This window comes from Phyllopteryx taeniolatus, chromosome 7, assembly GCF_024500385.1.
Source record: "Phyllopteryx taeniolatus isolate TA_2022b chromosome 7, UOR_Ptae_1.2, whole genome shotgun sequence".
NCBI lineage: Eukaryota > Metazoa > Chordata > Actinopteri > Syngnathiformes > Syngnathidae > Phyllopteryx > Phyllopteryx taeniolatus.
The window spans coordinates 9,308,457-9,326,112 of NC_084508.1; the positions used below are offsets into that span (position 1 = coordinate 9,308,457).

The window sequence follows — 17,656 nt, forward strand, 5'->3', positions numbered from 1 at the left end:
ATCCTACATTTTCAACCAAAAAAAGAGGTGAATATTTTAAAGAATATTTTTCATTTGTGCATATCTTTGCAATAAAGTTTTATATTTTCAAGAAAGTATCATGAATTTTCAAGACAAAGTTGTGTTTTTTTTTTTCAAGAATAATGTTAGATATTTTGGAGAAAAAATACACATTTTCAAGAAAAGTGAAATATTTTCAGGAAATTTCATATTTAAAATATTTTTTTAGATTAAGTTGCAATTTTTTTTAGAATAAGGTCATGCATATTTTTATTGTGTCATATTTTTGTGAAGAAAGTGCACATTTTTAAGATTTCTTTGAGGAATTTTTAAAAAATGTTTTTATGATTTCTTTTGCAAAAAAAATTCTGATACTAAACTCTGATATTTTCAAGGAAAAAAAGAAGTGTATTGTCAAGACAAAGTTGTAATTTTGGGGGGGGGGGGGGGCAGAGCGATAAGAGCAGATAAGATGCTTCTTTCAGGGATGACGGAGTTTGACAGATGAGCGCGCTCTCACGCACGCATCGGCGACCTCGTCGAGCGCCACTTGAGTGTCTTACAGTCTTATCATTTGTCTTCAGCACTCGCCAAGCAGGAAGTGACACCAAATGACATGCCGTCCTTGGGCCAAACAAAAGCTTTTTTTGTATCTTCAAAGGAACAAGTTGAAGCGAGTCTACGGAATCGCACACACAAGTACAGTAAACTGAGTACTAAATACAGTAAGAAAAAAGAAAAAAATACGATTACAGTCGTATATATAGAAAAAGTGGAAAATACATATTTTTGAATAAAAACGTTTCAAGAATTTTTTTTTCTTCATAATTGTTCAGGAAAAAAATAGTTTATTTGTAAGGAAAAAACAAATATTTTTGAGAAAACAAGTTTTTCAAATCATAAATTTTTCATGAAATAAGTTGTATATTTTCAAGAAAAATATACATATATGTATTTTTCAAGCCTTATTAAAAAAAGATCCTTTTTATACAAAAACTTTTTTTAACAATAAAAGTCACATTTTTCAACTAAAAATCAGGTTTTATTAAAAAAATATATTTTTAGATAAGAAAAGGGGGAAAAAAAGCATTTTCAAGAAAAAGAATATTTTCCACAAAAATATTTTGCATTTTCAAGATTTGTAGACCTTCGCCCCTGGAAATTGTGTATTTTTAGCGTTATACATTTTTGAGGAAAAAAGTTTTTCTACTAAAATTTTTTTTAATAATGGTAAAATTCACAGACTTTTAAACAAAAAACATCTTAAATTTCCGTTGAAATAATAATAATAAATTTTCAAGATTTTTTTTTTGTTTTTTTCCAAGTCATATTCTCCAAAATGATTCAATAAAAATGAGTTTGTCTTTTTTTTTTTTTTTTTTTTTACAATTAAAACATTTGTTGAGAAAAAAGTAATATTCCAGACAATTTTATTAGTAATCATTTCAAGAAAGAAAAAAAATAATAATCAAATGTTTACTCTGATGACTCTTGGCAAATGTCTATAGACTTAACGTGACGTTTCCCCCCCCCGCTCCCTCTAAAATGTAAAGTTGTTTTTTTTTCACAAAAATATGACTTTTATTTGTCCCTGTAAAAAGAGCGGTAACGCTCAAAAGTCACCTGCTCTCGCTGCGTTACGGCTAAGCGCAGCCTCCCTATCGCTGTCTTTGTCTTTTCCCAGCCTCACACCGGCTGTCACGTCAAGCCTGACCTTCACAAATGGACTGCAGGCTCACTATTTGGCAAATGTCAAGAGAGAGAGAGCGAGCTAGGAGAAGGTGGTGGAAATAAGGGAAGAAAGAGACAGAGCGAGACAACGTACCACAGGGAGGAGAAGCTGAAACTTGAACTGCGGCCACATTTTTTGTAAGAGTAGCTGCATCGCCCGCAGCTGTCCCGCTAATCTTTCCCACCGCTACAATCTCCCAGCACATCTGTCTTCACTCCCCCGCGTACCCCCTCAGATCCCCTCACATGCAAAAAACAAAAGCTTTAAAAAAGATGACAAAAAAAGTACAAAATCTGGCAAAAATACATAAAAGCTGACAAAAACAACAGAAATGAGGTGAGAATATATCAGAAATCCAACAATAAAAGACAAAATGCAGGCAAAAATGGACAAACAAATCTGACAAAAAAAGTGAAATAAAAGCTGACTTAAAAAGTACAAAATATAGTTTTTAAAAAAGCACAAAAATATGGCAATGAACAAACCAGACAAATATCGGATAAACAAACAAAAAAATAAAACAATATGCCATAACTTGGACAGAAATTATATATGTTGGTCCCCACAACATTTTGAGCAAAAAAGGAATATATTTTCAATATTTTTCAAAGTTGTACATTTTCCAGAATAAAGTTACATATATATACTAAGTTGAATATTTTCAGAAGAAAATTGTATATTTTCAAGAAAAAAGTCAATAATTTAGTCAGAAAAAAAAGTGTTTTTACTAGACAGCTTATAGCTTTTATTTTACATTTGTAATAATAATGTGTAATAATAATAATAATAAGGTGTTCCGGGCCTGTCCCACCGGGAGGAGACCCCGGGGACGACCCAGGACACGCTGGAGAGACTACATCCTTCGGCTGGCCTGGGAACGCCTCGGGATCCCCCCGGAAGAGCTGGATGAAGTGGCTGGGGAGAGGGAAGTCTGGGCGTCCCTGCTGAAGCTACTGACCCCGCGACCCGGTAGAGAATGGATGGATGGATGGATGGAATAATAATGTTGCATATATGTATTTCAGAATTTGTACATTTAAAAAAAAGTTATATTTTTTAAGCAGTCATGTAGTTCTGATGTTTATTTTTGCCTGTCACAGAGAAAAAAGAAGAAAAAGTCAACATTTTATATATTCTTTTTATATTTTGGAGAAAAATATTTTCAAGGAAGTATTGTAATTTTGCAAGAATAAATGTGTATATTTTCATGAAAAATGTCATATGCAGCAGAACCTCGGTTTCTGTTAAAGCCGTTTCTCTGTTAATTTGAAGCAATTTTTTTTTTTTTTTTTTTTTTTTTGTGGCCTAAAAGTCCACAATTCTCTTGCTGAGATCTTGACTTGACTTGCTTTCTTTTGACTTTCTCATAATGTTACAAAAAACGGACTGTGTTTCTTTCAGGTGTGCCTTCAAATACATCTCTGCAGGTGTGTCTCTCATTAACTCATATACTTTTCAATATACGACATGACATCATCACCTCCCCAATTGTTTAAAGGCATCGTAATCTTACCGAATGTAAACTTCTGACTTTGAAGAAAGCAATGAAAAATTGTCTAAAAAAAAAATTCCTTCTCTGGCATTTAGCAAATAGAAATATTTTTGGTAATCCTAATTAACCTAAAATAGGAAAGGTTTAGTCTGATTTCATGTCGGACAGTGAAAAAAAAAAAAGCATGTTTCTTTTTAATATAGTGTATGTCAACTTCTGGTTTCAAATGTATATTGTGAAGACGTTTTGCAAACGTTTTGAGAGTAAAATGTTTTATTTTTTTTCTGTATATTTTTTCAGCGAAAAAGATGGATATTTTCCACATAAAAAAATTGTACATTCTGAAAGGGGAAAAAAAAAAAATGTATAATCATAATTTGACACCTTCCTTTGACGATGTGCCACCCACTCACACGTACAGTATGTTGCTCGGGTAGTTTTTGTGTGTAATCCTGCAAACTAAGTACTAAGTAAGCTCCGTTTTCACACACACGCGCGCACACACCAAAAACCACACGCACAAATTCACATACAAAGCGCAAAGTCCTCCCGCCCGCCCGCAGAAACCCGATCCTCTTTCATCGCATTTCCAGTTCAAATGTTGGGAGAAACGTCTGAGAAGGCAATTTGGTTTGGAGGGATAGCAACTCAAACAAAAACAGCAGTAAAGAGGAGGGGGGGGGGGGGGGGCGGGGGGGGGGCGGGGGGGGGGGACTAATGAACTTTGTGGGAAAGGATGAAAAGAAATTAGCGGCTGTTAACATTTGTGTGTAATCGTGTGTCTCTTGTGTGTGAGCCTGCACGGAGACAAGTTCTCAGATTGTGCGATGACATCGGAATTTCAACTTATTAAAACACACTTTTGAATCACATGGTCAACCTGTTTAACCGCAAAAAGAAAGAAATAAATTGCAAGCATAAAATGCATAGAAAATACTGTGCGTATTGGAGTGCCTGTGTACATGCATGTGCCTTTAAGAGGCGGAGCCTCTTACGGTGGCATGTGACGTGAGGGCATCGATTACTTGCAAATTTCGTAATTCGCTCCAAAAAAACCAAAAACTTTACGGGGCAGTCCATTAGTCACAAATGTTCGCTGTTCGCATTGGTTAATTCTTCTCCGTAGGTCTGACGGTTGTGTTTTGGCAGGTGAGCGGACCCCCCCACCCGCCTCCGCCCGAGTTTGCCAAGCTGTAAGAGCGTCAATAAAAAACAAGTTTTTAAATCCACAACCAGCTCAGATGGCGACCAGATGGACGTCGGTTTAACAAGGACAATAGTGCACCACCTCCTCACGTCGCTTCTTATTTTTGCAGGTCTTTTCATTTTCCCCCCTTGTCTTCTTCTTCTCTTTGTCTACCTGCTCAGGAATTGAGTTTTTGCAAAACCTTTTTAAGAGATGATCACACATTTTGAAAGGCCAAGTTGAATGAAATGCGCACCAGGTAACTGCCAGCTCAAGCATAGGACTAGAAAATAACCATTTACATAACTGGTCAGTTTATGAAATGAATCCAATTCAATAAAAAATAATGCTTTTCAAAAAATGACACAAACATATTCTTACCTTTTTGTGAGCGTGTCCAAGAGTGCCCGGCTATTGGTACTGATCCCTTTTGTTTTCATTTTCTATCAGGCATCATGTGAGGCTACCTTGTTTTAAGAAGCAAGAAGAATCAAGTCTTTATTGTCATTGTGGGAATATGTTTTGTTTTTTTTCCCGCCAGAGGCTCCTGGCTTCAAAGGCACACATAAATAACACCTTAAAATATTGCAGAACACTTTAAAAAAATAATAGTACAAAAATATACTGTATGTAAAACTTCAAGTTCAAGCTGGATTCAGTGGATAAAGTGCAGTTTAGTGAAAGTTTGTGAATGAATTTGTGACGTCTTCCTGCTGGCGTGCGAGGGAAGAGAGCCGGGCTGAGCACATAGCCTTGTGGTGTGCCAGTATTGAGGATCAAGCAAATGTGGACCCCTTTCCTCACCACCTGAGGAAGTCACTGATCAGTGAGCTTCCAAATTAACGGCTCGTGTGTGTGTGTGTGTGTGGGCTGAGGGGCGTGTGCGCAAGTGTTCAGGTGAGGTGTATACAATGCATGATGGGTAATGCCAAAGCTAATGGGCACCTAAAAGGGGGTTGGGTCCCTGCATGCTAACAAGCACCGTTAAAAGCCTCAGAGTAACATCCCTATTAGAGACTAATGGAGGCAGCTGAGACCCTCCCTGCGCGCACACACACGCACACACACGCACACACACACACACACACATACGCATGTGAAGAGAACACCACGCCCAGCAACAAGCTTTGTTCTTCAAGCTTTTTGCAGGGGGAGCGGCCATCGGATGGAGTTGGTGGGGGAGGGGGTTTTGGTTGGGGGTGGGGGAATCATGCAATCATCCATCCTCGGAGGCAACAAAGGGTCAAGGACTCTCATTTTTCATGCGGGCCATTCCAACGTCTTCTTCTAAATACCGGAACTCCTCCATCTGGATTGGAAATGGACAAATAGGGCGGAGTCTTTAGTGAAAGAAAAACCTCTTTCTTCAGTTTGAATGGATTTCTATCCAGTTATCACATTCAATAATTGGTTACTGTCATTAATATTACAAATAATGTTACTGATATCAACAATTCAAATATATTTTTCACATTTTGATGTATTGTTTGTAAGTACTAAAATGTATAAAATGAGCATGAATTATTATTCTATCGTTCAGATAAACTTTTATTGAAGAAAGCAAAACAAATACAAAAAGAAAATTCTGTTAAATTGGCAGGCTATTTTCTATGCTTTATGTGTTTTTTTGTTACTGTTTGTTTTTTTTTCTTAGAATGTATTTTGTTATTTTCTAATGGTACTTCTTAAAAATTATATTTTTAAATTAGTATATTTGTTTGCCTTCTTCAATTTGTTCTTATTTTTTTTTACTGAGAATTTCATTTTAATTATTATATCTATTCAATTGTGTTTGTTTTCTTTACATTCTGTTATTATTACTATACAATTCTTCATGAAATATTATATTTGGGTGTATGATTTTGTTACTTCTTTTCATTTTCAAAGTATATTTGTTTTTCTCCTTACTGTTTTGTTCTTTGTTGATGACAATTTATTTTGTGAATTCTAATATCTATTTATATGTATTAGTAGTGAGAACTTTTATCACTTTGAATGCCTAATTATTAATATTCCATTTTATGCAATGTCATCCGTTGTGCCTCACCCAGTCCCACACATGCTGTTTATTATCTTAACTAGCATGACAAGCTTGCATTGTTAACCGCATTTCAATTTTTAAAACTTTTTTTTTTTTTTAAGGGAAATTCCCCCTTTGAAATGAACGTTCCTGTTCTTCCTGCAGATCTCCTCCTCATAGTCGCCATGCTTCCTGTGTGAATATCTGGAGGACTATAGCTGGGTTTGTGCCTTTTTAAGGCCAGGGTGGGTGTGGGGGTGTGGGGGGCGAGTGGGACAGTCGGGGGTCCAAAGACGCTCTGACCTCCCGGCGCTCTCCGGAATGCCAAACACGTCCCGGGAAACAAGCCGAGCGTCTATGCTGCGCATGAAAAAAGAACACTTGTATCTCTACTATGAGAAGACAGAGTGATGGGAACATCGGGGGGATATCGGTGGGGGGATAGGGCGGGTGCGAGGCGTGGGTGATTTTGGCAATTACTTCTAAGAGGGACCACAATTAACCCTCAGCTTCTCTGTGACTCACCCCAATTCACATACTTAACCCCACCCAGGGGTGAGGGGGCAACAGGCTCTAAATGGCCCCTCACTCGCTGGAGGGGAGAAATAAATACAGATTGAAACGGTCACTTTCTAGGAAGAATGGTTAGTTAAGGCCTCTTTATACTCCCGCGGTCATAAAAAGTTGATAAAAGTGTACTATACATAGGTACAGTATAAGGAAAATTCAAAACAACTTTTCACATTGTATAAGCATATACCGGTACTTAGGGGTTGTGAAAAAGGTGTACATTTATAACAGTATAATAAGGTCAATTTCACCTGCTCGTCCAAGAATCATGATATCCTCGCGGATGCCGCCATATCATATCATATCATATCATATCATATCATATCATATCATATCATATCATATCATATCATATCATATCATATCATATCGTTCTGGATGGACTTCCGTGTGACGGGCATGCGTGTGTGTTACTGTACGTCGGTGCCACGGCACTAGTCTTCTTTTTTCTTATATTTCTGGGAAATTCACGTTTACTTTCCACCGCGATGTGGATGTTTCACTCGGAACTTCTTGGATCACTATTGCGTGTCGCTACGGAGGCTAGCTAGCATCTGCCGCTAGCTCCCGCAGCTGCTAGCATCTCCAGACTTGTAGCACAACAATGGCTGCTGGGAAAAAAAACGACAGGTGGACGATACACCAACTATTAACCAACCACTTTATTCATCCAACGCTGTGGACTCTGAGGGGAAACAAGCACCGCAACCACAACGCCGCTCTTCTCCTAATCAGCTAACGCTACATACTGACTCATTTGTACCTCATCGCAGGACATGGTACCCAGTTGCAGCATACTTGGTAATACTGTACTATTTTCAACAATACTATTAAAATGTTATACTTAGTGTATCATCGAGTACTGATTTGAGTCGATCACCGTCTTTATTCTTTGCTAATAACACAAGTGGAACTGGTGAGGAGGCGACACGAACGTTCGATAAAAACAATCAGAATTACTCCAGCGCATGCATACAGACCAGAATGTTTCTTTGAAAAACCTAATAAAGTACAGATAATACTTTATGTTTTCAGCATGGATGGCAGCAAATCGATGGTGCGTATTCACAATATTTGTAGGTAGAAGAGAATTCCTCATTTTGGGAGTCAACTTTGGGGTTGCGTATTATACTCGAGAGCGTATTATACACGGGAATTTACGGTATTAAATCAGTTTGCCTGTTTGGTAGTTCGGTACTTGGTTGGCCACATATTTAACTAGTTAGTTAATTACTTCTCCCTCTGAGGTAGACTGGTGGAAGTGATGCAGCACGTGAGTTAGTGAATGTGTGTGTGTGTGTGTGCGTGTGTGTGTTTGTGTGCATGACTACAATCCTTAAACACAGGGGATAAGTGAGGGAAAAGTTCGGTCTTTCCACAATAACTGAGAATCATGCCAAACAACACAAGACCTTCGGCGAAGATTAGTGACTTATTGTGTGACTCATTAGCTGGGCTTGCACCATGACCACACACACACACACACACACACACACACACACACGCGCACACATGCACGCACACATCACCTCTTGCTCCTCCACTGTGACACCAGGGCGATGAGTGTACCTGTGCCCCAGGAAGCGAGTCACAGCTCGGGTATGCCCTTCCTGGAGAACACTGGAGCCAGGCTGACCCAGAGAGAGTGTGGGGACGGTGGGGATATATCTCTAAAGATATATTATTATCTTTAAATATTCATATATATATATATATATATAGATATATATATATAGAGATAGCGGCACGGTGGCCGACTGGTTAGAGCGTCAGCCTCACAGTTCTGAGGACCCGGGTTCAATCCCCGGCCCCGCCTGTGTGGAGTTTGCATGTTCTCCCCGTGCCTGCGTGGGTTTTCTCCGGGTACTCCGGTTTCCTCCCACATCCCAAAAACATGCATGAATTGGAGACTCTAAATTGCCCGTAGGCATGACTGTGATTGCAAATGGTTGTTTGTTCCTATGTGCCCTGCGATTGGCTGGCAACCAGTTCAGGGTGTACCCCGCCTCCTGCCCGATGACAGCTGGGATAGGCTCCAGCACGCCCGCGACCCTAGTGAGGACAAGCGGCTCAGAAAATGGATGGATGGATATATAGAGATATATATATATCAAATATGAAATGGTGATAATACCTTATTAAAAGGTCCACACAGGATTTCAACCAAATTAATTAATATTTCAATAACAACAAAAATAACAATTATAAAATAGTTAAATATTATTTTTAATATTACACAGTAGTAGTAACTTCTTTTCAATGTTTTCAACTCAATTATTATTAAATATTTAATTATAAAAAAAATATTAAAAAGAATATTTTAAATACTCACAATAGTATTGTTTTTATTATTGAAATGTAAAAAATAAAAAAAACTGAAGAAACAATAATCCTGTATTTTTTAAATTATGACGACAATTTTTTTATTACTTATAAAAACGTTTTAAAAAAAAGATGATAAAATGTCGAACAGATTGTTTGTTTTCCAAAACATGTGCACACACTTTGAACTTTGGCAGCACGTACAGTACGTCCTCCAATATGGCCCGATGCACGCACGCATGTACGCATCCGTGTCAACTAATTGAAGACCGCGCATGTTTGAAAGCGCATGTCAGCACGTGGAAAAAAAAAAAAAAAAGAACAGAGACTTGAAACGGGTGGAAGGACAACAAAAACACAGCTGCTGAGATGGGAGGACAAGCTCTTAGGTGGGTAAAAAAAAAAAAAAAGAAGGTAACCTGCAGTCAAATGCTTCACTGCTTCCACATTGTTTTCATGAATTCCATTAAAGCAATGTGTAGACCACATTTGGTCCGTTTTAATATACAAGTGTATTGTATAATATACACAACCAATCGAGAGATTTATTGAGTAGATATTAATTGTTGACTGTTCTGCGTTATAATGTGAGGGCAACACGGGGAGCTAGTGGTCAGCACATCAGCCTCGCAGTTCTGAGGTTGGGGATTTGAATCCAGGCTCTGGCTTTCCTGTTCTTGAAGAAGAATCATCATTTGCCAATTACCGTCATCTGAAGGAATGAAAATTACATTCAAATTCAATTCAATTCAACTGCATTAGAATTGCATCAAAATGAAATTGAATTCAAATTACATTAAAGGTTAATCGGATACAGATATAATACATTTAAATCAAGTTACAATTAAAATGATATTAAATTAGATTCGATTTTTAAACAGTGACCTTATTTAATTTTCAATAACATCTGGCTGGTGTACGTTTTAATTCACCATTATTTAAAAACAAAATCCAACAACTACAATTATAAATGAAATGAAGTACAACTAATTAAAATTAATTGAGAAATAATATTACATTAAATTAAATAAAGGGCAAGACAGCACTCTGCCTTCTGCAATTTAGAATTTAATTTCATTAAAAGATGATCCATATTTAGAATAATAATCAATGTTTTTTCACCCGAAAGGAAAAGTGTATTATTATTATTATTAATTTATTTTTACTTTTGTAACAATGAATTTACCCTCAATAAAATACATCTTATATAAATATAATATATATATATATATATATATGTATGTATATATATTTATTTATTTATTTATTTTTTAAATATAATACATACAACAAAAAAGGTTTTCAGCTTTCTATCAGACAGGTATAAATTTAACAAACTGTTTATTATTGAGGTGGTAGAACCAAGAGCTGTTTCTAATATTTGGACCCTTCTCATGTAGCTAAGCAAAATATTAGGAACACCCCTTGCTGCATCACGCGCCGCAACTCTACACCACTTAATCAAAAGCGAGCATTATTATTTTTGCAAAGTGGGAACTGTTGACACAGCTCTTGTATTGGCTTGCATTAGATCGATGGTGCGCAAACTACGGCCCACGGGTCCTGTAAAAATCAAATCATGCACTGTAAAAACATTTTTAAAAATCAAACACGGTCCCTTGAGCACAAATGTTTGCCTACCCCGGATGTGATTGAACGGTTTAAGTTGTGGCCTGGATCACCCACCGCCAGCATTTTTTTAATAAGTCGAGCACAAAAGTTCCCCCCCCACCCCGCGTTTCTCCATGTGTGTCCAAGGTCTCGTTTCACGGGCTTAAATCGAATCAACAAAATCAACTCCATCTTTAACTAGAGCGCCGGAGGAGATCTCCAGAGGTGCTGCAAGGGTCTGTCTCCCTGTTTAGGGGAAGGAAATCTCCACAAGTGGATTAGCGAAGAGCCAAAAGGAAGGAAGAAACAGATCTGCACAAAAAAAGGGGGATATTTTCGACAAAAAAGTTCAATCTTTTCAAGAGAAAGTTGAGCATTCCCGAGAAAAAAGTCATAGATTAAAAACATGCACATTTTTAAGAAAAAGTCACATATGTTTACAGTTAAAAACACCATTTAAGAAAAAAAGTCAAGTATTTTCAAGAAACTATTAAATATTTTTAGGAATGAAATAGTAATTTTTAGAGACTGTCACACGTTTTGTGAAAAAAAAGTCATTTATTTTCAAGAAAAAGTGATATATTTTCATGGAAAAATTTGTAGATTTTCAAGAAAAGTATGTACATATTTGAGAATAAAGTTATATAATTTTGAGAAAAAAGTTAGATATTTTCAAGTAAAAGCTTTTCCTGAAAGAAATTCTGTTTTTAAGAAATTGTTGCATATTTTTTGAGACAAAGTTACATATTATTTGAAAAAGTTGTAGATTTTTGCAAAAAAAAGTTGCATAGTTCGGCAAAATACTTACAAGAAAAGAAGACATTGAAAAAAAGATGCATATTTTGAAGAAAGTGTGATGTTTATTATTATTATTATTATTATTTCTATTTGGGAATTTTATTTTATTTTTTTCCAGAAAAGTTATATTTATTTTTGATATAATGAATAGTTTTGAGATGGTCCTACATTTTTGTAGTGCATTTTTAAAAATATTTCCTGCCCCAAAATGTATAGCTTCAATAAAAAAGTGATGATACATTTTCAATAAAAAAGTTTAATATTTTAATAGAAAATGTTGTATATTTTCAAGAAAAAGTTGTGTATTTTCTAGTATAGTCATATATTTTTGAGGGAAAAAAATATAATTTTTTCAATAGGAAAGTTGTGTATTTTCAAGAGAAAGTGATTCATTTGAAAAAGTTGTATAAGTTCTCTTTAAGAAAAAATTTCTTTTCAAGAAAAGGAAAATAGAGTTTGAAGCACTTTTTCAAGAAGTCATACACGTTTGGGAAAAAAAACTCTTATTTTCTAGAAAAAATATATATATTCAAAAATGAAAAATACATTTTTGAGAAAAAAAAAAATCCTGTTTCCAAGAAAAAGTTCTAGCATTTTTAGTTGTACATATTTTTAAAAAACTAACAGATATTTTTTTTTCAATATGTTGAGTAAAGTCAGTGTATGTTCAAGAAAACACTACATATTTTCAAGAATAACGTTGCATAATTTAGAGGAAAAACGTAATTATTTTCAACATAAAAGTTGGATATTTTCAAGAAAAAAAGCTTCTTCCTTTGAACATGTGCCACCCACATATCGCTCGGGCACGTTTTGTGTAATTCCGCAAAATAAATACTAAGAGTACAAGTGAGCTCCATTTATAAAGACACACGCACGCACGCACACACACGCCGACAGAGCGCCACGGACGTCCCAATCAAACGGCACCGGAGAGGGAAGCAAATGCAAAGCACATTTTCACCCTTTGCCCCGACATATGGAACGCGTAGCGCTCTTGTTTTCTTTTCATCTGGCCGCCCCCGAGCTGACAGGTTTGGACAGTGTGTCCTCGCTGCCCTCTCCTCTTCCTCCTCTTCCTCCTAATCCTCCTCCTCCTCCCAGGGGGGCTGCGCTGACCCCATTAGCAGGCGGGACACCCACTCGCCGCCGACCACAACAGCACCTTTGCGGCCCCTTCATTGCCTGCGGTATAGCAGATTGGCTTTACGGCATATTTCACCAATACAAGGCAAGGTGGTAAACTACTCAAGATGAGGCAGAGAAAGGTCCGCATCGGTACTGGCAGTCGTGGAAGTTAACTTTTTTGTTGTTGTTGTGATATACATATTTTCACTGTATTCCAAATTATTAAGCTCCCTTAATGGAGCATAATAAAGTCTGTTTGAAGTCATTAAAGTGCAGTCAATGCTGTTCCACTCCAATCCTATAGGTGATGGTAATGCACATCACCGGGGGGTTAAAAACAGCTGCAGAAAGAAATAATCTTCGATGATTTAAAATTGTCATTTTTATTTTTTTTACATAACTAAAAATTTGGTGTTTTAATATCTCTGCTAATAATCTCTCAGTCATACTGAAAGTTTAAGTGGTTTGAAGCCTCGTGGTTGGCTGTGGGGGCGGTGGTGGGGGGGGGGCTCGTACTTTTGGATGCTAACCACAGCATGTGTTTACCTCACATCTGTCGACAAGTGTAGGAGGAAGTGTGCCCGCGAGTACGCAAAAGGCTGTGAATTTTTTGCACTATAAAGGTGCAGAGCAACACAGGTGCTGCTGCAGAGGAGGACACACAAAGTTCAAAGTACACTTTAAAGGTCAAAGGGTGCGTCACCTTTACACCTTCTCACTTGGAAAACTCCAGTTAAAAACTCCAGCTGAGATAAACAATTGGTGGGTTTTTTTTTTTTTTTTAAATTATTCTATGCCCCAAAGGAGGGGTGGGAAAAGTTTATGATTAAGTGGCACATTCGACTTTTATAATTGAAATAATTGAAAAATGGGTATGATAATTAAATATTTTAACAATAAATGAATCAATTCCGATTTTAATACATATATTATATATTTACTACTAATGATCAAATCCTATTTTAATACAAAAATGTTAGGTGTATAGGTATATGTAACATTGTCTTATTTGTGCGTTAAAAAAACAACAAGTTGTATTCAGTATTTAATAGAATGTCAACATTGAGTAAGATTTTGCACAAAATAATTACACTTACAGGCGTATTTTTTGACGAAGCTAGCTAGTTTCTATGTTTTTAATTTGAGTGTTTCGTACTGACATTGCTGGACTGACACTATTGTGTTTACGATCGTGTTCATAAACAAAGAATTCCGCAGGGTTTCATACAAAAAAGTAAAACCCTGTGTTTGTAAAACAGCATCCATATTGTGCTGTGTTAGTACTCTTGTAACATTGCTTAGCTACACGTGCTTTTTGTGTTCTTGTGGTGTTTGTGTTCGTCACAGATGGTAAAAGCAAACAAGGAAAGTCCAATTACAACAATAAAAGAAAAATCCCCCTGCTGTCAAACTAGTCACGCTCCTTCCTGATAAAGCTTGTACAGACGTCTGGGATTTTATTTTATTTTTTTAACTTTTGCAAGTTTTTTTTCCCGATGGAAACTCCTGATGGCGGTACCACAGGCGCTCTTTTCTTTTCCTTCCAGCTCCGCCCATCCTCCATCCTTCCACCTGATGGCTTTTCCTCCCTCTCTCGCGGCCACGCAAAGCCAGACTGGAACACAAACACTGGCAGGTGGATAGAGGCCGAGGGCCCCACACTGACACTTGTCAACTGGACGGAGGGAAGGAGGGATGGATGGAGTGATGGACGGAGAGGGGGGGGGGGGGAGGGGGAAAGATGGAACTGCTTGCTGTTTGTACGAGTGAAAAGAGAGAGAGAAACCAGACACAAACATAAACAGTGGCTCCAACTTCAATGCTTCTCCTCTCTGGACCTCTGACTCACCCCCTCCGTCCCCCCTCCCCACTTAGGCTGCCGTAAACAAGTGCAACATGGAAAGCATCACAGCAACCGCACAAAGTGGTCGGCAGTTCATTTCATTCAAACTTTAGTCATAATAATTTGGTTTGGATTATCTTGTTTGAAGATTTTTTTTTCATTTGATTTATATATGGAATGTACATATATTTGCATTCCTGTACTCCTATTCACAGTATATTTATATACAGGTCGAGTCTGATGGCAGGCCAGCCGAATGCTCGCACTGTTTTACTACGAAGCCACGTAACGTGCAGAATGTGGCTTAGCATTGTCTTGCTGAACTAAGCAGGGACGTCCCTGACAAAGCCGTTGCTTGGATGGCAGCAGATGTCGCTCCAAAACCTTTCAGCATTAATGGTGCCTTGGGTGTTGCTGATCTATGGGTTTCCCTTTGCCTGGTAGAGAAGCAACTTGCATTTGTTGCTGTGTTAACTGACAATGGTTTTCTGAAGCGTTCCAGAACCCGTGTGGCAATATCCTTTACACAATGACGCTGGTTTTTATTGCTTTCCCGCCTGAGGGATCGAAGGTCACAAGCATTCAATGTTAGTTTTCGGCCTTGCCGTTCACATGCATAGATATCTCCAGATTCTCTGAATTTTTGGATGATATTATGTACCGATGGATGATGAAATCCGCAAATTCCTTGTAATCGTACATGGAGAAATGGCGTTCTTAAACCGTTGGACTATTTGCTCACGCAGTTGTTCACAAAGTGGTGAACCTCGCCCCATCCTTGCTTGTGAACGACTGAGCCTGTCGGCGATGCTCCTTTTATACCTAATCACGACTCTCACCTTCTTTCTAGTGAAGCTGTTTATCTGTGGAATGTTACAAACAGGTGTTTTCCGAGCATTCTTCAACTTCCCCAGTCTATTGTTATCCCTGTCCCATCTCTTTTTGGAAAGTGTTGCGGGCATCAAATTCAAAATGAGAGAATGTTTGCAAAACAAACAAACAAACAAAAACAAAAGAAAAATAACGCTCATCGGTTTGGACATTAAATATTGAATATACGTTTAAAAGGACTTGCAAAACATTGAATTCTGTTTTCGTTTCCGTTTGAACACAATGTCCCAACGTCATTGGAATTGGGGTTTGTAAATCCAAAATGAAAGCGCTGCATGACTTTGATGGGTTATTAGCATGAGGACGATAAAAACGAAGGCAGAGTTGGCGCGGAACACAGGAGATGTGAGCAACTGACAATTCATACACACGCACAGACAAACACACACACACACACACACACACACACACACACACACAACTATGCACGTTTATAATCTGAAGACAGTGCCCGAGCAGATTACTCCTGGGTCTGCCTGGTAATGACTTCATACTGCTTGTCTAGTGCTGGCACAGTGCCAACCCTACATCTGTCGCGCACACACAAACACGCACACAGACGCACACACACACTTTATTGTCTCGCCGGTGGAGGCTGACCGCTCGCCTCGTTGTGACATAACTCAATACTCACATTCACAATATCGGTAGTAGCGTATGCTCGACGCCTCTGCACGCGGGCAACTCAAGAGTGGAACAGAGGCCGACCCCCTTCAAGAGGGCGTGCGCGTCCAGCGGGAACCTCTCCACCTCGTACGCCGGCTCAGATCGCGGCGACATCGCACGTCCCGAGAGTTAGCTTCTGTAGCCGGGGAGCGCCCAGCGTGGTCGTCCCATGGGGAGGGGGGGCCCCGTGTTGACCTAGTGTGATTGGCACACACAAACCCCTCCAACACAACGAGATGACAGCTCAAGAGATTGTCTTATATTGTGCATATACAGTAATACATAACATATTTTAAACAATTGATATTTGTTTCATTTTAGGAATGACTTTAATGGTTTTCTTAATTCACACAATAATTTACGGCGTCCGTTATAACGTGAGACATTTCACGTTTAAGGTGATAAATTTCACTTTTTAATGTAATCAATTTCACATTTTTCATTTTTCAAAACGTGATCAAGTTGACTTCCACATTCGGCTAAACAAAGCGAAGCGATTTCCCCCCCCCTCCCCCCCCTTTGCCTTATTTGTTTCTTTACAGTATTATAGAACAGCCGCATCGCGAACGGAACGATGATTTCGAAGACGCAAAAAGAAGACACGTCCCTTCACACGGCTCCGACGGCGACCTGAAACGGAAGTAATCGCTTCGCTTTGTTTCGCCGAATGCAAAAAAGTGACGCATATCACGTGATACGACTGGAATAGTAGAACATGTCAAAATGTGAAACTCATCACATAAAAAAACATGCAAGTTATCACGTCCAGACATTAAATGTGTCACATTAGAACGTGATACTGCATTTGTTTCCCTCTAGTATGGCAGCAATACACATCCATCCATTTTCTAGCGCTTATGCGAGCTCGGGTCGCGGGGTCAGTAGCTTTAGCAGGGACGCCCAGACTTCGCTGACACAGTGATCCTGTACCCAGTCCTTTCCCCCTCCCCCCTCCCCCCTCCCCCACCTCCACCTCCTTGGGAAAAGTGCTCCACTTCCACGCTGTGACTTGATTGAGCTCCAATCTTCTAGTCGGAGCGTAAAGACTAACTATATACATACACTCTATTTTTACATTGTACACATACACACATATACACGCACACACGCACACACGCCACCCACCGCTCGGTGTTTGTTTAATATGGTATTTCACTCAGAGAACAGTATATCCCGCTGCCTTCTTTATAAGGGCACAACTAATGCCCTACTGAGACAACCCACATTTGCAATTACTCTCTCACTAACGAACACGCACACACACACACACACGCACACACACACACATGGTGCCAGTGGCAATAGTGTCTTGGCACCGTCCCATCGCCCTCACCAAGAACGAGCATCTGCTTCGTCTTTTCTTTTGCAGCCGACCGCTTGGCTTGTCTCTCTTAGTC

At 38.5% G+C, this 17,656-nt stretch overlaps 1 long non-coding RNA gene across 1 annotated transcript; it reads right to left on the reverse strand.

Moving 5' to 3' along the window:
- Positions 1-9,824: 9,824 nt before the first annotated feature.
- On the reverse strand, positions 9,825-17,656 carry LOC133480632 (uncharacterized). The gene is made up of 3 exons (XR_009789325.1): positions 17,593-17,656; positions 16,228-16,480; positions 9,825-10,034 (listed from the first exon to the last, which is right to left on the reverse strand). It is a non-coding gene; the product is annotated as an uncharacterized LOC133480632 (long non-coding RNA).